This window comes from Ipomoea nil, unplaced genomic scaffold, assembly GCF_001879475.1.
Source record: "Ipomoea nil cultivar Tokyo-kokei standard unplaced genomic scaffold, Asagao_1.1 scaffold2297, whole genome shotgun sequence".
Lineage (NCBI taxonomy): Eukaryota > Viridiplantae > Streptophyta > Magnoliopsida > Solanales > Convolvulaceae > Ipomoea > Ipomoea nil.
Genome location: NW_017618725.1, coordinates 1274885 through 1297377, shown reverse-complemented (window position 1 = coordinate 1297377; position 22493 = coordinate 1274885). Strand labels below are relative to the sequence as shown.

General features: G+C 34.4%; 2 long non-coding RNA genes across 2 annotated transcripts; one reads left to right on the top strand and one right to left on the bottom strand.

The window, feature by feature from the left end:
• The first annotated feature begins 366 nt into the window (after window positions 1-366).
• Window positions 367-15312, top strand: LOC109151870. Its single transcript, XR_002049298.1, has 4 exons — window positions 367-379; window positions 5382-5387; window positions 6156-6166; window positions 15224-15312. It is a non-coding gene; the product is annotated as an uncharacterized LOC109151870 (long non-coding RNA).
• Window positions 15313-17921: 2609 nt separating this feature from the next.
• On the bottom strand, window positions 17922-21512 carry LOC109151869. Its single transcript, XR_002049297.1, has 3 exons — window positions 21379-21512; window positions 21122-21259; window positions 17922-17932 (listed from the first exon to the last, which is right to left on the bottom strand). It is a non-coding gene; the product is annotated as an uncharacterized LOC109151869 (long non-coding RNA).
• Between the last annotated feature and the right edge of the window lie 981 nt (window positions 21513-22493).

Sequence of the window (22493 nt, the reverse complement as noted above, 5' to 3'; positions counted from 1 at the left end):
AGAATATATGTTACGAACTGTGTATTCGTGTAATGAAAAATGCATATCTCAACTTAGGATGAATCGACATGCTTTTGTGAAGTGGTGTGCAATGTTACAAACTATAGGAGGGTTAAGGCCAACAAGAAATATGCTTGTTGATGAGCAAGTAGCAATATTTTTACATATTATTGCTCATCACGTAAAAAATAGGATCATTCAAAATAATTTTCAAAGGTCGGGGGAAACTATTAGTCGATACTTTAATATAGTATTGAATGCTGTTTTGAAACTCCGAAATCATTTATTCAAAGATTCTGAACCAGTTCCAGCTACCTCTACAGATCATAGATGGAAATGGTTTAAGGTAGTTAAACATATCCCTACAGTTGAGTTATAAGTTTAATTACCAAATTGTACCATAAAAGCTAATCCACATATTGAGAGTAGAATTAAAACTTTGAAAAAAGAATGGAGCATTATTCATGATATGGTGCAAGGTAAGAACACTAGTGGGTTCGGTTGGAATGATCAAAAGCACATGATGTATGCTGAAGATGCAATTTGGGAGTCATACTTAATTGTAAGTATTTACCTTTTTTTTTTTTGTACTTTCATTTATTTTTATTAATGTATACATACAAATAATTTATTTATGTTTATTATAGAGTCACAAAGAAGCTGCCCCTTTTAGAACAAGAAGCTTTAGGTTTTATAATGAGTTAGCTGCAATATATTCTAAAGATCGTGCAACTGGAAAAGATGCACAGACAGCAGATGACGTAGTTGAAGAAATACAAGATGAAGAACGGAATGATATAAGAGCTGACACAGAAGATAGTGCATTTGTTGGTTTGGATGATATTGATTTAACGAGTACACAACCTGAGCCACAAAATGATGGTAGAAAAAGAAGCAATTCAAGTAAGAGAAAGAGGAGCCATGATGAAGCAATACAATGTCAGAGGTTGGTAAGAATATGTCTTATGGTCTTCAATATGATCGTGATATGGATATGGTTCAGAAGCTTGAACGTGCATTAAAAGAGGTTGATGGTTTGGACCTTGTTTCGTTTAAGCTCACTGATCATCCTAATAAAGTAGCTTTCTTTCTCAGTCTTGATCCTGATCGAAGACTACAATGGATCAGAAGATTCCTTGCTATCAATTAATCATTTTATGAACATTGTAACTTGCATTGGATTGTTTTGAGTATTTTGTTAAAAATAACATATGTTATGCTTCTTTTGAATATTGTTAAAGAGTAAATTACACTTTTGGTCCTGTGACTATTGTGGTGTTATTAATTTCAATCCACGACTTTAAAAACTAACAATTTAGTACCCTAACTATTCAATCTGTATCAATTTTGGTCCATTTGGTCAAATTGTCAGCAAATTTTAATTGAAAAGACAAATATACCCTCAATTTTTAAAAATAATAAATGAAAAATTCAATTATGTACTTTTCCGGTGGAAGCTAGACGCAGGTTTGAGATCGCCGTTGCTGCTGTCGTTCTTCGTCGCACCATCGCAGCACCACGCCAAGACACTAGCTGCCTCCACCATCGCTGCGTACCTCTGGTCATCACTCTCTCTCTCTCTCTCTCTCTCGCTCGTCGACGGCAACATGGTGAACTAGCAGCAGCGCCGGCGTCTTCCCGGCGAGCTGAGCAGCGGCGGCGGACTAGTGTAATCAGCAGCAGCTCTCCTCCGGTCTGCAGCGGTGGCGAAGCTCTTGGTCTTCCACAAGTATATTTTACGTGTATACGTGTTACACGATGGATGATAGTAAATGATTTCCATATCCAATCTCGACGAAAATCTTCTTCGACTCTACGAGCCTCGCCATGATAGTGTGTTGTTGTTTTTCTCCAGTTTCCCCTTCGTTAACGTGATTCACCTTCCGGCCCCACATGTTTTCCGCCGTCTACGGTGCTATTCAGTTCTCACACTTCCTCTGATTCTTTGCCCGATGTTTAAACTTCTTGAGAATCACTCTTCCCCCATTCCTGGATCCAGTTCATGTTCATTACGCATTTTGTTTGTTTACTTTTTTCTGGGGATTGGGTTTTCAGTGTAATTTATTCTTGAGGGGTCACGAATGGGGTGTGCCTAAAATGCTTATCTGAATTTTAGTTGGTCTTGAATTATACTTGTGGAACACCAAGAGCTTGGCCACCGCTGCACGCCGGAGGAGAGCTGCTGCTGATTACACTAGTCCGCCGCCGCTGCTCAGCTCGCCGGGAAGACGCCGGCGCTGCTGCTGGTTCACCATGTTGCCGTCGACGAGCGAGAGAGAGAGAGAGAGAGAGAGAGAGAGTGATGACCAGAGATACGCAGCGATGGTGGAGGCAGCTAGTGTCTTGGCGTGGTGCTGCGATGGTGCGACGAAGAACGGCAGCAGCAACGACGATCTCAAACCTGCGTCTAGCTTCCACCGTAAAAGTACATAATTGAATTTTTCATTTATTATTTTTAAAAATTGAGGGTATATTTGTCTTTTCAATTAAAATTTGCTGGCAATTTGACCAAATGGACCAAAATTGATACAAATTGAATAGTTAGGGTACTAAATTGTTAGTTTTTAAAGTCGTGGATTGAAATTAATAACACCACAATAGTCACAGGACCAAAAGTGTAATTTACTCTATTGTTAAATGTTCTTTACAAAAGTTTGTTATTTATATGACTATTTTGTTTTGAGTATTAATCACTTGATATGACGATGATGATGGTGATGATGATATATAATAGTTGTTGTAATAATAATAATAATAATAATAATAATAATAATAATAATAATAATAATAATAATAATAATAATAATAATAGTTTTTGTACAAGGGCATTTATGTCTTTTAAACATATATTCTATTCTTATTCCTTAACCAACCAAACGTTGGAATACAGTTCCCAATGTCTATTCCTTTAGCGAACCAAACAAAAGAATACAATTCTTATTCTATTCCTTGCCTATTCTATTCCCTATGGAATAGCATTCCTATTCCCTCCAAATTCATTCCGTGAACCAAACGGCCCGTAAGTCCCTAACTAAGACTACTCCAGTACTTCGTTCCTGTCTCTATTCGTTTCTGCCAAAGCCGAATAACCGATCGAGAGTGCGACTGTGCGAGAGCCGAGAAGGCCAGACTCCAGCGACGCCATCGCGACTCACCGGCGTCCCACCGCGACTCACCGGCGACCCACCGTGACTCCGCGAGTCCACCGGTCAGAAACTGCGCGATCACTGTCTAGGTCTCCAGGACGCTAGCCTCCAGGTAATGAATTCTTCGGAGATGCCCGCATGGGTAGCTCAACTGGTCATAGAGGTGAAACTTTGGAAGAATGACCAGGGATCGAGTCTCACCAGCGGCAGTGTGGGAGCAAGTGTGGGAGCAACCTCTCAAAGTGTGGGGGGCTCCTTGTGCGCAGTGAGCACCGGAGTGTGGGGGGCTCCTTGTGCGCAGTGAGCACCGGTCTAGCCTCTGTGATTAATGTTCAGTTGAGTCACCATGATTTACAACCTCCCACCGCTCTGTCGGGCCGGGGTGTGGGGGGCCCAGCCTCTGTGATTAATGTTCAGTTGAGTCACCATGATTTACAACCTCCCACCGCTCTGTCGGGCCGGGGTGTGGGGGGCCCTTAGGGTTGGGGTTCAGCCTTTTGGAAGAATGAATTCTTCGGAGATTATTTCTTATAGTTGGTTAAGGGATTTTTTTGTTGAACAAATTCTTTTATTAAAAACTTTGTAGGTTGTTGATAGAAATGTAAAGTATATATCTTCAGTTCTTCGCATATAGCAGATTAGCCGTACATGTTTTTTTTTTGGTGTTTTTGTCTCAATTAAGCTAAGGAAAATGAATTGAGCATATTAACATTTAGCAGTACATGTAGCTGTTTTTTTTTTTTTTTTTTTTTTTTTTTTTTTTTTTTTTTTTAGAATTTAGACATTTAGACATTTAGTGTATTATGTATATAATTTCTTTGTGCTATCATATTGTGTTCTGTGTATATAATTATTGATTTCATGTGTACTGCTCCGTCTACTCAGATTGCTCGTGATTCGTGATGGATTCTATGTCTTTGAACCAAACTAATGCGGACCAAACTACTCATACCATTGTCGATGATAATGTTGATGGAATGCCAGGAATGGATAGTTCTACAAAGAAAGGTAAGTCTAAACAACTTACCTCTGATGTGTGGACTTATTTTACAAAGCTTCCAATTGGTGAAGATGGTATTCCAAGGGCAAAATGCAATGGTTGTTCAAAAGAATTTAAAGCTGGGGGAAAAATACATGGAACTTCTTCATTAAAGAGACACAAAGAAACATGTAGGATGTTAAAGTTTCATGATGTTGGGCAAATGTTTGTTAATCATGAAGGCAAACTTGAATCTAGGAAAGTAGATCCAAATGTTGCTAGGGAGTTGTTAGCTTCTGCAGTCATCAAACATGATTTACCATTTTCATTTGTTGAATTTGATGGTATTAGAAAATGGCAGAAGTATTTGAATCCCGATGTGCCTTGTATCTCTAGAAACACACTTGTGTTAGACATTACTAAGATCTACTTTCAAGAAAAAGAGAAGCTTAAACAAGTGTTGACAAATATCAAGAATAGAATTTGTTTAACTTCTGATGTATGGACTGCATGCACTAGTGAGGGATATATTTTCTTAACTGGGCACTTTGTTGATGTGAATTGGAAATTGAATAACAAGATACTTTGCTTTGCTAAGATGCCTCCACCACACACAGGTTGTGAATTATCTGCAAAAATATTTCAATTTTTGAAGGATTGGGGAATTGAAAGAAAGGTGTTCTCTTTGACATTAGATAATGCATCTAGTAATGATAGTATGCAAAACATTTTAAAGGAGCAATTAGCTTTGCATGATAGTTTGTTGTGTGATGGAGAGTTTTTCCACATTCGTTGTTCAGCCCATATATTAAATCTCATTGTACACGAGGGGTTGAAAGTGGTTAATTCATCTTTGCATAAAATTAGAGAGTCTGTCAAATATGTGAAAAGTTCTGAGGGTAGGATGCAGAAGTTTGAAGAATGTATAAGTGCAGTTGGTAACATTGATACTAGTATTGGTTTGAGATTGGATGTGTGACTAGGTGGAACTCCACATATTTAATGTTGGAAAGTGCTATTAAGTACAAAAGAGCATTTGCTTCTCTTCAATTAAATGATAGACAGTATAAATTTTGCCCTTCAAATGAGGAATGGAAAAGAGGTGAGAAAATATGTGAGTTTCTTGAGCCATTTTATGAGGTGACAAATTTGATTTTCGGTTCTTCCTATCCTACCTCAAATCTATATTTTATGCAAGTTTGGAAGATTGAAAGTATGTTGAAAGAAAACTTGGATAATGAGGATGTCTTGATAAGTGGAATGTGTAAAAAGATGTTTGACAAATTTGATAAATATTGGAGTGAATATAGCCTAGTGCTTGCATTTGGAGCTATTTTTGATCCAAGGATAAAGCTTGTAACATTGGAGCATTTATATGGGGATGTTCAAAGTGATCCAACTAAACTTCAAGAAATGATTTCACTTTTGAAGACAAAGTTGAACAAGTTTTTTAGTGCTTATGCGGATATTATTACTCCACCTCTTTCCCAACCACAGTTTTCTCAAGTCACATCTTCAAGTATGCAAAGTGAAAGTTTAGGTAAAAGTCAAAGAAAAAGAGCATTTGAAGTAAGTATTTTAAGTTCTAAGTTTCTAACACTTCAATTTATATATATTTTCTATACATGTTTAATGTTTTAAATTTTAATTTCTAAGTTTTAACTAATGTAGGCAATTAAAAGGTATGATAATCAAACTGTTAAGACTGTTGGAAAGTCAGAATTGGAAATTTATTTGGAGGAGCCAAAACTTGATATGCATACTATGAGGATTTGAATATTTTGGATTATTGGAAAGAACGTATGCATAGATACCCTGCACTTGCATTGATGGCACGAGATGTTTTGGCTATCCCAATTACTACTGTTGCATCGGAGTCGGCATTCTCTATTGGTGCTCGTGTGCTCACCAAGTATAGGAGTTGTACTTTGCCTGAAATTTGCACTAGAAATTGGTTGCATGTCTATGCTATTGGTAAGTTATTATATTTGTTTACAAAATAATGAAATATTTGATTATATTTTAAGTAGTTGATATTTTGGTGTATTGTAATTTAATTTTTAACTCTCTATTATGTTGAATTTTCATGTAGATACTGAAGAAAGTTCAAGTTCAACATCAAATTTGTCCTTTGAAGATTCAAATGTTGTAAATCTTGTTCATGACAATGATGAAAATGAAGATGAAGAGGATGTGAATGTTGGAATATTGGAATGATGTAATGGACTTATGATTTATGAACTTATGTAGTTAAGTAGTTTGAATTTATGAACTTATGTAGTTAAGTAGTTATGAACTTATGTAGTTAAGTAGTTATGAACTTTTGTAATTTTTAGATCTCTATTATGTTGAATTTTTATGTTTTTAACTTATGTAGTTAAGTAGTTTGAATATATGAACTTACTTATGAATAAGTGTTTTAAGTAGATAATATTTAAGTTATTAACATAGTCATGTACTCATGTTAGAGTTTAGATTTTAGGGACACATTAATACACTATACATGATACAAAGAAGAAAAAAAATAGGCGGGCTAGGCGGGGGCCCGCGGACTTAAGGGGGGCGGGGCGGGCTGCCCCTACCTAAGCCCGTTTTTTTGGCGGGCTTTGTAGCCCGCCCCGCCAAAAGGCGGGCTTTGGCGGGCCCCGCCCTGTCAGCCCGTATTGACAGCTATATATATATATATATATATATATATATATATATATATATATATATATATATATATATATATATATATATATATATATATATATATATAAAAGAATCCAAGAGAGTTACGCCTATATATAATGGGTAGAAAAAATGACGGTTAAATTTTTTAATCAAATGAATGGCTCAAATTGATCAGATTTTAATTTTTCCTTGAAATATCTTAATTTATCCTTAATTATATGATTATCCGTTAACTTTTTCGTTAAATATTATTTTCTCCGTTAATTTCTGTTAGTTCACCGTTAACTTACTCATAGATTTCAATAAGAAAGGTCTTAGATTCGAACCCCATCCCATTTAAAGTTGGCATAATTAGTACTTTATTTTACTCTTATTAAATTAAATATTAATTCAGTAGCTACAACAAAAATAATAAATATGTATTTCTTTAATTTAGAATTATGTGTCTACAATGTCTTTATTCAAAAAAAAATTATTCATTATCAATAAATTAAATAAGAGAAATAATTTCATTAGTTATATTGCTTTTATGTTTCTCCAATATAAAAATTCTTTACATTCAAATTCATCAATTGATTATATTCGCTACATTGTCCCTACAATATCTTTATTCAAAAAAAAAAAAAAATTCATTATCAATAAATTAATTAAGAGAAATAATTTCATTAGTTATATTGTCTTTATTTTTCTCCAATGTAAAAATTCTTTACATTCAAATTTATCAATTGATTATCAAAAATTATGAATCTACAATATAGAAATTATGGATCTATCCCTGTGTTCACCATGCGCATGATGAACACGTTTCCACAGCATAATTTGCGAACAATATATATATATATATATATATATATATATATATATATATATATATATATATATATATAGGTTAGGCGCCTTGTAGGGGCCTATGTCCTAACCTAATTAAGGCCAAGTTAGGCCTAGCTTATTTAGTAAAAATGCCAGGCTTAGGCCAATTTCAAAGCCTATTAAACCAATTAGGCTAGGCTTATATATAGCAGGCTCGGCCTTCAGGCCTACAGGCCTGGCCTATTTATATATATATAAAGCTTGGCTCGGCTCGGCCTATTTTCACTCCTAAATCTGGGTCATTCAAATAAAAAAATCGAACACACAAGATTAGTTTTCATGTTCTCACATTAAGGGTGGTTCTCCTTTGAATGCAATTATATGTATATAATCCTGATCAAATATTAACTAGATTTCTCGTGATAAGTGTATACTAATTTGATCCATTGGATCTATCCGTCTAGGATGATCAATGGCTAAACAATGATGGGGCCAATTTTATAAATATTAGTATAAAGGAATCAACTTAAGAATTCGATGCATGTATTTCTTTAATGTATCAAAACTAATTAGACTGTAAGATGCCTTAGAAATTAAATATCTTCATTTTTAAAAGTAAATGTGTCATCTATCAAAACTTTCAAAAAAGTGAGAAAAATCAAACAAATTGAGAGACAAAACAAATGAGCAAGAAGTTACCATATCTTTCTTGAAATTCAAGTGCACAGTGTAGAATTCCAACCTTGGATGAGTTGACAAAAGTTCTCTAAGCACTAGTTTAAAGTCTGCCTACAGTCAATTTGATCAATTGAACATCACCTTATGGTTCACCAATTTTTATCATTTCTGTAGTGAAATCAATGCATCAAGAACATAAAAGCGTCAATGAATTATCTTGCTTTTGGAGTTTGCATATTTAATTCTTGCTCATCAGTAAAATGAAAAATATGATAAAACAAATTAAACTTTCTTGATCCAAAAGACCTCACACCTTACCTAAAATATTCAGAACAAATCATCTTATAAGAGCTAAAGAGCTACATAAATAATAATACAGAGAAAGTTTTTATGACTTTATGATTTCATGAAGCTTTTGCTGCATAAACCTAGTTTTAATCCACATACAAATTATCACGGAGCAACAAAGTCAACATTATTTAGAACAAGAATACTTAGTCTACTTGAATTGATGCCACTGTCAAACTCATTCAAGCTTGAAATTGATTATTTAATTTGATGCTGAAGTCACTAACTGCATCTAATTGGCCAACATCTATTGTGGCTTCATCAACCTTGTGGAGTATTGAATCAAACGTAGGAGACAAGAGAGTGACAACAATTAGTTGAGTCTCATGAGCCAAGATGTATTATTCCTAAGACATTTAATTAGCGTGTACTGCTTGCCTCTTCAACCAATTCCATCACGATAAGTGGTTGCTCCTGCTTAATAACAAAAATGTTTATAGTTCAATCACCTCTGTTATGTCAAATGCAAAAAGTTTAGTACAATTGCAGCTTCATACAAACCAGATTTCAAGTCATAGTTGGGGAATTTATCCAGTCTTCAAGTGTTTTAATTTTTTGGTTGGGCGAATCAGATTGAAGTTAATGTGGATCATTGGTTCCCTTTAGCTTAGTCCTCTCCTAGATGTATGTGAAAGAGATACGTTGATGACATGATTTTGTCCCTTCTCTATCACTTCTTTTGGTATATTTTCAGCATTCAATTTGTGCAAGTAATGCATACTCATTCTTCTAGTGCTGTTCATATTCGCAACTCATACAACAAAGCTAGCACATTAAAATCTAATATAATTATGAAACCGAAACAACAATTACCCAAAAATAACAATAATATTGTTGGCCTATTTTAGATTCAAATATGTTCTCTTTGCAAACTTGCATCAGTAACCTAATTGCACATAAGACACTACCAATAAAAAGAAGTGGACAAATAGTGAAGATGAAGGGAATGACAAACCTATCCAAAAGCGAATTAACAAAACTTAGAGTAATTTCAACCAAAAGTAATATATGTTACCTAATACCATACTAACTACAATAAGTATTTAGATAATTACTTTTAGAAAAGTACAAACATTAATTTTAATATTTGTCAACTATAATGAACTTCTCCTATATAATCTTACATTGATATCATGGGTAGATCCAGAAATCTTCGTTAGTGGGGGCAAAAGATTAAAAACCAATGAGATATTTTGAAAAAAAAAATTACTTAGAGGTCGAGTCATAAATATTGTTAATTATGATGAAAATTTAAAATACATCAAAATGAGATAAAAATAGTCAAAACAAAATGTGAATATAATTAATTAGATAAAATAATTTGAATAGAAAACATATTATAAAACACTCATATCACTATTAATATTAAAAATGAGAAAAAAAAAACACAACGTTGCAAATAAAAATTTCACAAAATATGAAATATAATTAGTTAGACAAAATCGTTCGAATAGATCGAAAACATATTATACATATAAAATAATAAAATTAATCTCAGTATAAACTCATGTTATAAGATTTAAACCCCTAACATTTAGAGAAATACTAGAGATCTTACCATCTAAATCAACTTATCCTTTATTTAAGTTTATGTAAATTTAATATTTATAAGTTAATTAATGAGCCAAGACCTTGTGGTCTAATGGCACTTGGGTTGGAATCCCATATGGGAGAAAAAAAATTAATAATGTATATAAAAGGGACCTATACAAACAATATATATTTAGGATTTTTATTTTGAAATATATAAAACTAATAAGTGATTGACTTTTACCAATATGTACCATGTACAATAGGATTTTTTGAATTTTGATTCGTGAGTAGGGGTGTTAGCAAACAGAGTTTCGGTAAACTACTTGTGTTCGTGTTCGGTAAGCGTTCGTTTATTAAGGTAAACGAACATTAACAAAAAAAATTTAGAGCTCGGTTTATAAACAAACAGAGTCTGAATAGTTGTAAGCTCGTTTGCTAAGAGATCGTGAACAAGCTCGTTTGTGTTCGTTTAATAATGTTCGCGAACAAGCTCGTTTAGTGTTCGTTTAATATTTGTTTGTATTCTCTTTGTAGTTGTGTTACTTGTTTGGTTATTTTTTATGAACATATATTATTTCTTGTTCACGAACAAATTGTGATCATGAACATGTTCATATGTTTGGTTACTAAGTATTCACGAACGTGAACAAACATGTTCGTGAACGTGTTCGTTAATGTTAACAAACATGTTCATGAACGCTAACAAACACTAACGAACGCTTAACAAACGAACACGAACAGGATTTTAAAAAATCTTAACAAACGAACACGAACACAAACACTCTGAAAACCTTAACAAACGAACACGAACAACCTCAGTTCGTTTATGTTCGGTTCGTTAACAACCCTATTCGTGAGCAACTCAATTCATAGACTTTTTTCACGTGAAGGTGTATAATAGTCTATAAATCACATAGAAAAAGTAAATCACATAAAAAAACATTTTGCAATTAACTCGAACAATAAAGCATTGACAAATTAAAGATTGAACTCATAACCTTTAGGTAGAACCCCTCTTTCACGACATCCATAGGTTGTTATCATGCAACAAAATCTAATAGGCAGGGTAAGGGACACCAGTAAACAGTAAGCATGCTAGCTGAAGGTTTTAGCAAAGATTACTAACAACATTACTTTGTTTATAATAGACATGCATCACCAGACCATCCCATTGGCCACTGTTACTCGAAATGAACATGTTTAATAAGATCGATAATATGTTATCCTTATAGTGCAGTGGACACAATTAAACATTTTAATTACCTACAAACTCGCTTGCTTGTCGTGCACTGCACGAATATAATCTTGTAATTAATCTAACAACATAAACTCGTAATTAAAATTTAATCATGAAACAATCGATCCCATCACCACATGATTAAGGAAGTGTATGTATTAAGGAGTAAATAATCGGAAAGAGTGGCGCAGAATTGAGGAGGGTTCATTTTCAGTGAATATATATTATATATCATCTATCCAACTTCCAAGCTTCTTGGTGCATGTGCAGACATCCTCGCTCGATTCAAATATGTGTATTGAGTAGATTATTGTATGTATGTATGTATGTATGTTCACATAATTAAAGGTGGTTATCACTTTCCCTTACTTGCCAGATCAGAGGATCCCACGCACCGCCGGGACCACTGTACTGCATTAATTTAAACAAACAGACAACACCAAATAGCTAGCTAGCTAGGAAACCCATACGCCTCAAATTGCTGTGTTTTTCCACATTATTATTGTCGAAAACCACAACTTGTCACGCATTCCCTAATGATATATAATGCTATACCACTCTTTCCATTTTGTTTGATACAAGGGAAAAGAGAATAATAAGAAGAGTTATATAACTTTGAGGTGAATAATTTTTACTATTTTTATAAATAGTAAAGGCTTAACAATTTCAAGAAAAGTTTCTAAAATCTTGGAATCATTTTGAATGTGATGATGGAAGTTCACTAGTTGATGTGAAATTGTATATATCATTACTTACCCTTGATAAGTTGATATATGTTCCTAGTGGTTGTTCAGTATTCTAGATAATTCAAAGTCTGGACATTTCTTGGCATCAAGTAGCAATTTTTCTTTTTCTTTGGATGACTTCTTTCCAAACCTTATTAGGTTCGTATAGGTAGCCCTTTTACTAAGCTCCATTGTTCTAGGCCTGGCCCACATCAACAAGCAGATGGTAATTACTCTAAATAGCTTTCGTTCTGATCTAGATTTTTCTTGGCTCACTTTAATTTGAGCCTTATTAAGCATTTGGTAGTTGTTTCTTAAGTTTCCACGCATTAGGCTGACACTAGCCAAGCGAATAGCTCGTTCACTCTTTACTTTTCTCGGCTCACTTTCAATCTTATCAAGCACCGAGTCGCATTATTCCCGTCACACAGTCTCTCAATAAGAACATCAATGATATGACACTCAATTCAAGACGTTTACTCTATCACAAAATCTACCTCATAAATTAAGGTGTGGCCAAACCAGCACACATGTTCACCTCACGATAAATATGTTTAACTAAACAATACGAATCTCTATTAACTAATTCTTTAATTTTCATTGCCAATAATCTCTTCTCATAGTTGATAGGTCATGAGTCAATATGTCATGACCAAAAGAATCTTTAATTTTGACCTCATATTAAAACCAACATAATCATAAACAATCATATCTTAAACTTGACTTGCATGCTGAGGTTTAATTTAAGGAATAAGGTTCAAATTGGCCACTGAACGTAACCTGAAAATGTAATTAGGCCACTGAACGAAAAAAAAGTGCAATTAGGCCATTGAACACTCAAAAAATGTGCAATTAGGCCACTGAACTCTCCAAACGTATGCAATTTTACCGGATAGCAGGTTACCATCAATTTTAGCAGGTTACCTGCTTACGTGGTAGCTTAGTTGGCATTTTTAATAATTTTTAAATAATTTTTAATAATTAATTTTAATAATAAATTTTATAAAAAATTGGAAAAAATTAAATAAAAAATAAAATAAAGTCGTTTTTATTTTTTAAATTTTTTTTTAATAAAAAGTTATTATTAAAATTTATTAAAAATTATTAAAAATGCCAACTCAGCTGCCACGTAAGCAGATAACCTGCTAAAATTGAGGGTAACCTGCTATTAGGTGAAATTGCACATTTTGGAGTGTTCAGTGGCCTAATTGTACTTTTTTTTTTCGTTCAGTGGCCTAATTGCATTTTCAGGTTACGTTCAGTGGCCAATTTGAACCTTATTCCTTAATTTAATTATCAGTTAAGTTTCATAACAATTATCCACGTATAATTTATTATATTATATTCCAAACTCCAAATAATGTAAAGAAAGGCAAAGATATTCTGGAGATTGGAGTAGATTAGGGGTAAATTAATGTGGGGATCCACCCAGATATTTGATTAGATTTTAATTGTTGCAAGTTGTCAAGCAAGTTGGGGACTACAATTCAAGATTAGCTGAAAGTGGATATGCATATGTATATCACCTCTGACGTTGCTATCCTCTTATACTATTTTCTTCCTGCCTTTTTGAGATTCCGAATGTTGGCTAAGCTTTTCACTTCCTTTAACATGGGAATTATAAAATGTCTAGAGCCGAGATAAAAATAAATAAAATCGAGAACAAATAGGAAATCAAAGAAAATATAATTTACGTGGTTCAATTCGACAATTTTTTTTGTTAATTATGATGATAAATCGTCCAAGTTACTATATTGTATCATAATTATATGTAATATTAACTTACAATATATTTACAAAATTGCTTCTATACCACTATGTTATAACACCTGTCATTTTCATTAATATATAATATATACACAACATAAAATTCAAAAAAGAAAAAAATACGCGTGATAATATAATTATGGAATAAAGTAGGGATAGATTTAGAATGCGCATAGGATTAGATTTTATATGTATACAACCTTATAATTCGCACTGCTTTTTTAAGGAATAAGGATTGAAGAACGACCACGGCTTTTTCTCATACAGACATTTGGCCCTTGGAGGGATTTTAAGGCCACTACCGGTTTTGCCCTCTCTCTCTCTTGTTCATTTGCCCTTACTCCTGGTTTCCTGTCCCATTACTCTATTTACTTGAATATATTGCTTTAGTATACAAATATGAGTTAATGCTATATATAATCTTTCAAGTATAATGATTTTATCATGTTTAGTACTAAATTTTTAAATCGATCACTCGTGATTCTTCTGCTTTCAAATTGTTACCATTCATGGTCCAAATTAATTACTCATGGTCTTTCAATTATCAAATTTTTACCAAGGAGGACAACGACTGGTTAAATTTTGAAAGTTGAAGCATCATTGGTGGTTAACTTGGACCACGGATGGTAACAATTGGAAAGTTGAAGGACCACGGGTAGTCAATTTAAAAGTTTAGGACTAAACGTGGTAAAATCACTATACTCGAAGGACCCCAAATGATATTAACTCATACAAATATTTATGGCCTATTTGGTTTGTGAAAAATATTTGAGAAGGAATGAAATTTAAATTTTATGAAAAAAGAATTGAAGAGATTGTTATATTTCATTGTTTGGTTGGTGGAAAACAAATTACTGGAAATACTAATTCTATTATTTGGTTGAGTTTGAAATTGTAATGAACAATGAGTATAAAGACCAATATGCCACTACACAACAACAACAACAACAACAACAACAATAATAATTAATAAAGATTCATGAGGATAAATTAGTCATGTCAAGTCATATTTTCTTCCCAATTCCATGAAAAACAAAATACCATGAAGAAGTAAAGAATTCGTTTTTCTCAAATTTAAGGAATTCTACTTCCAAAGGAAAATGAATTCCATGAACCAAACAACACAAGATAACATTTTCCCCAACTTTTTGGAAATGAACTTTCTTAAAAAATATTTTCCATCCAACTAAACATGCTATTAGTATCCGAGGTGACTTGAGAAATATCCGTGATTTCATCTGTGTTTCACAACATTGTTAGGGCAAGAGCAGTGAATCATCAGAAGTAAGGATTGGAGTGCAATCGTTTAGATATATTGCTTTAGGGTCACACTTGTGTGAGACTATCTCACGGATCCTTATTTGTGAGTCGGGTCGGGTCGGGTCAACATGCAAATGTCATACTTATATGCTCAAATGTAATACTAATCAAGAATAAAAAGTTTGTTACTTATAGGTAGGGGTATCAAAGTGGGCTGAAACCCGCGGGTTAGTCTGCACCCGCCCCGCAGTGGGTCAGGTTAGGACCATAGAAAAACTGGCTCGCGAAAATGCGGGCCTAACGGGCCAACCCGCATATATATATATATATATATATATATATATATATATATATATATATATATATGGTTGCATTCACATGCAAACACCCTTAAAATACAAACGTGAGGACAAATAGGGGCCATAAGATTTGAGTAGATTGATGGATTAGATTAAAGGGAATAAAAATATTTCAGGATCCTATTTAATGATAAAAAGGGCAGTTAAGACAATTCGTAATTAGGATAATTAGGGCAAAATTTAGGGGTTGATATTAGCCAAAATTAAAGAAGAATAATAATTATGGTAGGATTAAATACAATAATAGATGTCGCCTCCCACCAACAGCAATAAAATCTACGGCAAACACCATCCAAAAACGGCATTCAGGCATAGCAACACGGCGAGAACTCATGGATGCGAATGTGGAGAATATGTCGACTTCCCTCCCAGGTAAACAAACCAAATTGATTATGATAGTTTAAGGACACAGTGTGTAATCAATTTTTGAATGTGCATCATGCGTATGATTCAGTATAAACTATGTGAATTGGATATTAACGAATGGGGAGTATGTATGCATAGTAGAGGCTGCAATTTTGAGGTTCAGATTATGAGGTGAATTGGATATTAACTATGACTGCAATTAACGAATTGGATATTAACTAATTTTGAGGTTCAGATTATGAGGCTGCAATTAACGAATTGGATATTAACTATGTGAATTGGATATTAACTAATTATGAGGTTCAGATTATGAAAAATATACGGGATGTAGAGGTTGTAATTTTGTAGTCCCGCACACAGTTATAGGGTACGGTGCACACATCCCAGAACCAGGGTAAGAACATGTTACGGGATGCAACGGTTTCGATTATTACAAGAACATGTTACGGGATGCAACGGTTTCGATTATTACCGGCCACGTACACAGGTAAATGGTCCGGACCACGTCTGGCAGTGAATGAATGACGCAATTGGGTGATGCACACACCATGCAACTATCAGTAAACCTTATTGAGAGTAATAATATTTGAAGGGTCTTGCACATCGTAAAATATGCAACACATTTTAATAATTTTATAATGGTCAACATGTGAAGATCAATATGCAAGCAGTGTACAAGAATGTGTAATGACGTATGAATCACTAAAGGTTTTCTCATGTGCAATTGTTTGCTATTCATTTTAATTTTTTTTTCTATTCTGTAGAAGAACATGTTGTCTGAGTTTTTCAAGTGTATTGATATTGTTAGGTCTGCCAGTGCAAATTTGGTTGCCAAGAGGATGCAGATGTTGTGACGTGATTCCAAAAATAAGGTCGATTGTGGTGTCTATGTCATGCATCACATGGAGACGTATGTAGGGCAAGGTGTGTCGAATTGGGATTGTGGGTTACACAAAGATGAAACTTCTGAGTTGCAGCGCCTACTTCTGTGTTGTGTGTTATGTTTGCGCACAATTTATTTATAGGGTGCACACATTTTCTTAGTGTTGTGTTACGTTATATACATTAGGTGCACACATTTTCTTAGTGTTGTGTTACGTTATATACATTAGGTGCACACATGATTTGGCTTACGTGCACATGTTTTTTCATTTGTTGTACCCTAACCAACAATCGACATATTATATTTTGGAGCGCATATGTTTTGAGGATTTTGTGCACACAAACCAGGTGTTGTTTCGCAATTTCGTGTTATTATTTAATTTTCATCCAACGAAAAGCTCATTCACATCACATTAAATTTAAAAAAGTAAAATTGAAATCAAATTACTAAGTCTTCATTTTTTCCTTCCAATATGTTCAATTTTCACATTTATATGTGCACACAGTTTTGCGCAGGATACACACGTAGCGCTAGGGTGTCATGATTGCGATGCACACAGTTATGATTTGGAGTGCACGCATGGATGAATAATGAACATTAACCATTTTGCAGGCTTAATGTACACAATTCATTGTGTTTGTGTGCACGGTGTTTTTGGTTTGCAACATTTGTGCATTAATGAGATTCGGTGGGTGCACATGTGCCTAAATTAAATACTGCAAAACGAAATGTATGCTAAAGTTGTCTTGCATAAGAGGAAGAGGAATGCACATAATTCTACAGATGAATGCACAAATGTGCCCACTAAGAACAAAAAAAAAAAAAAACATAAACATAGGCATTTACAAATTGTCATCTATGAGCAAAAAATGTGAGATATATACAATATTGACAATAAAAATCTGCAATGTGAAAGAGGCGCATACTATAGCTGAATAAAATGTTAAGAATAAACAGCAAACACCCACAAAGGGCGTAACCAAAATACAGTTGAAAATTTAATGAAAACAGCAGACGACGCCCTAATCTCCACCCTTGGAAACGTTGCATCCACTTCTACAGTAAGCTTATGGTCGGGGCATTCAAAAACCATGTCATCTTGCAATCTTACTAGGAAAGCCAAAGTTGACGAACTGTGCGAGACACCAGGTTCAGACTGAAATACCTTTACCTTCTTAACTGCAACAACCATTAAAAAAAATTGCACATACTTCACCATAATAATCATGCACAGAACTACTACACATAACAGTGAATAGGTGCACATACATACTTTAAAATCATCCATCGTGTGAGTAATTTATTCATTGAAAATTATAGGAATGCACAGTCTAATGTCTTGTAGGCATATTAGGCCATTCCGTCATTGTTTATATGCACACATAGATTCACACGTTTGCTACTATGAATTGAACACAACACAGGTTCTGTCGTGCACATATAATAGTTGTTAGATGCACACACAATAAGCAACGTTGTACACAGTCACACAAACCAATGCACGGTCACTACGAAAACAAATAAAAAACCCTCATAATACACTATAGAACAAGACTGCACATATTCATACCCCACCATGCACACAGAACACAAGCAGTAAAAAAAAAGCTAAAACAACATTGTACATTATAGAGCAAAGTACGCACACTTATACACAATCGTGCTAAAAACTCAATCACATACTAGTAAGAGTGCACATATATAACTCTAGCAAAAAAAAAAAAAAAAAAATCAAAAAACAAGTTGCAAAATGGAACTAGATAGCACACACTGCTACCAAACTACGCACATAGCACCCAAACTAGATGGAAGTGAAGCTGGAATGCTAAAAGAAGGATCAACAATTAGTTTTTCATGTCCGACTATGATCCTAGAATGGTTTACATACATGTCTCTCCCCCCTCTATTTCAGAGCGGAATTTGAACTACCCAAAAGATGTAAAAAAAAAAAAATGGGGAAATGAGTGATCTTTGAGGGACTGAGGCTTTTCACTGTGATGACATCAACCACAAAATTCATTTGGAGTATACTTGATCATTTTGATAATATGGTACAGAGTTGTAAGCAAATCATTTGCAGGAAATACAATTAAACAACCCACCAAATTAAACAACACTCTACTGACAAATATATACCAGTGCTATATCGTACTGCATATCAAAAGGAACATTGATTTTGAAGATAAGGGGAAATCGTCAGCTTGCAGAAGCAAGAAAACATCCTTTGAGGATTAAAATAAATATATCATATACACATTGGCACATATACTATCACCTGAAAATGGCAAATAACTGCCCTCAAGATTGAAATTAAACTGAAAATTTTCAAGAAAAATCAACAAAAGTATACCTCTACCGAAACACCTAAACGCCATTTTTTTGAAAAACCAAAAACAAAAAAGAAAAAACCTAACGATACAAAATCCGGCCACCCATCAACCCCTAACCCAAAAAGTCTACTACGAACAATGAGAAGCATGTATACCACCAAAGAAAACGACAACACAGACACAAAAAAAAAAAAAAATTAAAATTTAAAAAAAAAAAAAAACACGAAAAAGAAAACGGAAAACATCAAAAGGGGAAAAATTTTACCTCGCCCGACGCCTGGACCAGGTGGTTCCGAACTCTTGCCTCTATTGTTGTTCCCACCGACATTCATTGCTTAGTATACGGACGACGATGGAGAATGAAGACCACCGGATGCGAAGATCGAACGGCAACATGCGCGGATGGAGTAGGAGCTCTACGGACGACCATGAATAACAACGGGCGTGTGTGGAGTGAAAATCGGATCACCCTAATTTACACACCAATGAAATCACTAAACTACCCCCCACACTTATACTAAAAACTGAAGAGTAATTAAAACAAGCGAAAATACAAAACACAATCCTAACCATCCAAATCTGAAATCAAACGGTGTTAATTAGTCCACACGTTTTTATTTTAAGGACTGTTTGTATTTGAATATAATCCTATATATATATATATATATATATATATATATATATATATATATATATATATATATAAAGCCAATCCTAATTGACTCAGTATGGCCCGTCTCCTCACCCCTCACTCCTCAGTACGGGCTTCTCTTTGTAGTCTGCCAAGATTCGAAGGTCGTTGCCTCCGTCATTCACCCACTACAGCCCACACATCCACCACTGTCGTCCTCCATGCCTGATGTCACCAGCCCACCACCGGCAATCCGATACCACACCTGCCGTCTTCTGCGATTCAAAGGTCGTTGCCTCCGACTCCTCTGCTCTAGCTTGCCGCCGGCTACCACCGTTGCACGCTCTAGCCTCCAGCCCTCCAGATTTCATATTTATATTTAAATTTTTTATAGATAAATTCTGGAAAAGTTTATTTTGTTAATTTTAATTTGAAATTTGATAGCTCAAAATTAGAATAGATTAAAGTAGAGTACGAATATATTATCACCTAGAGTGTGTTTCTAGAATTCTAGGTGACTTTCTCATAATTCGAATTAGGGGTGGAAATAGGCTAGGCCGGGTCGGGCTTTAGAAAATTAGGCCTGGGCTTGTTATGAAATTAAAATCTAAAGCCTAGGCCTGGCTTGAACCTGTATGTAGGTTTTTTTTTTTAGGCTCAAGCCTGAGCCTACAGTTGACCTGGCCTAGCCTGAAGCCTTTTTAAAATCCTAATTAATAAATAGGCTTTTAAAAAGGCTTCAAAGTAGGTCCTAAATAGGCTTTGAGCTTATTTAAACAATTGTTATATCGTGCACTAGGACGCACAATGCATTGTACGCACTAAAAATTCTCTGTTTCGTATGTACAGAATTGTATAGTAGAATACACATAAACTCCTAACATAATAGATAATACACATAAACTCTTAACATAATACACATGAACTCTTAACATAATACACATAAACTCTTAACATAATACACATGAACTCTTAACATAATACACATAAACTCTTAACATTATACACATAAACACAAAAAAAATAAAACTGTAACGGGATTGGACGGACGGAACGGTGTCCGTCGTGTCAACTCCCCACCAACTTATAAAAGCGACGTCGTTTTGGGCCGCACGATATAATTTTCCCTATTTAAATAGGCTTTTGAGCCTATTTAAGGCCAACAATTTAAAGCCATTTAATATATACCTGTAAAAATTTTATAAAAAATACCAAATACATACATAAGTATATTACCACAAAAGGCAAAAATCCATGATAAAACAATAAGTTCATATTTTATAATAAAATTTCCAACAACACAAGTTTAATAAGTAGAAGTTCATAATACAAAATTCAACCATACAAGTATATAACTACAATTCCACAAGTCCATAGTACAAAAGTCCATCACAAGTTTAACAACAACACAATTACACAAATCATAAGTCCACAATACAAACATAATAACAACAATGTAAACATAATAGTATTCAAACATAAAATGAAACAAGTCATGACTTCAACATAATCTCCTCTTGTCCAGAACCTCCTACACAATGAAAAAAAAATTGATAATAAATAGTTAAGTCTATTACAAGTTCAAGTGCTCATAATTCATAAATAATAAATATTAAAGTAGTAAGTAGTAATATAAAATAAGATTCTTACCTTTTTGTTTTTCTTCAGCCCATACTTGTTACGAAGTCAATCCCCACCACAAATAAGAGCTTCAATAGATTGCTCATTTAAGCTAGCACGATATTCATCAATCACCATTCCCCCATCACTAAATGTGAATTCAGATGTCACACTTGTACATTAACTTGTTCAGGAATATATTCATTTGTATTGTTACTTGTCATCCTATATAATTTTATAAATATTTAACCATCAATACACATAAACAAGGTAACATCTAAGTATCTAATATTAAATATTATAAACAACTAAACATTGTTAGTTTATTACTGTAATTATAGGAGTTAATACAATTAAGGAATAAACAACTACCAAGACTATGTGGTCTAATGGTACTCGGGTTGGACTTCCATTTGGAAGATTGTGAGTTTGAGCCTCAGTGAAGGTGTTATTGGTTTTTTGTGTTTCAGTAGGTTGAGAAAGTATATGAACAGATACTACATTGTAATAGAACTAATACATATTTCAGTGTATTGACAATAAAATAGTCTGTCGCCGAAAGGTACGTCCTTTAACCTTTTTTTAGTGCCTCTCAACGAGGGGAAACAAGGACCACAACAACGCAAGCTCCTCGAATCCAAGCTCCCTCGTTGAGTTCAAGACCGGCGCCGAGCATAAGGAAGCTGCAGAGAACACTCTCACAAGCAACTGTGCCCTTCCAAGATATTCGGCCGGTGATCCATTGCCGTGCCTGAGCGTTTGGAATTGCACCAACAAGCTCAGACATCTAGCTCACTTGGAGGAGGCCAAAGCCGACGTGATGGAGAGCCACACCTCCCGGGCGGTGTTCCTGTCAACGGCGAGGTGCTTTACCTCGTCGGAGAGGGACGAGATAATCAGCGAAAGGATCGACTGATCCTGCTGTATCCATGTAGTGTAGGCCGGGTTCGGTGTCATGGTGGAGCCGGAGTGTAACACCCCACTTTTCTTAAACTTAATTAACAAACTTAACCTCGAAAGATAAACTAAGGCAGCGAAATAAACTTACTAAAATAACTAAATAGAGGTGTCACCGCCACAATCACCCTTCATGGTGATTGCACAGGCTAAGGATAAACAACTAAATCATTAAAGTCCACTAACAT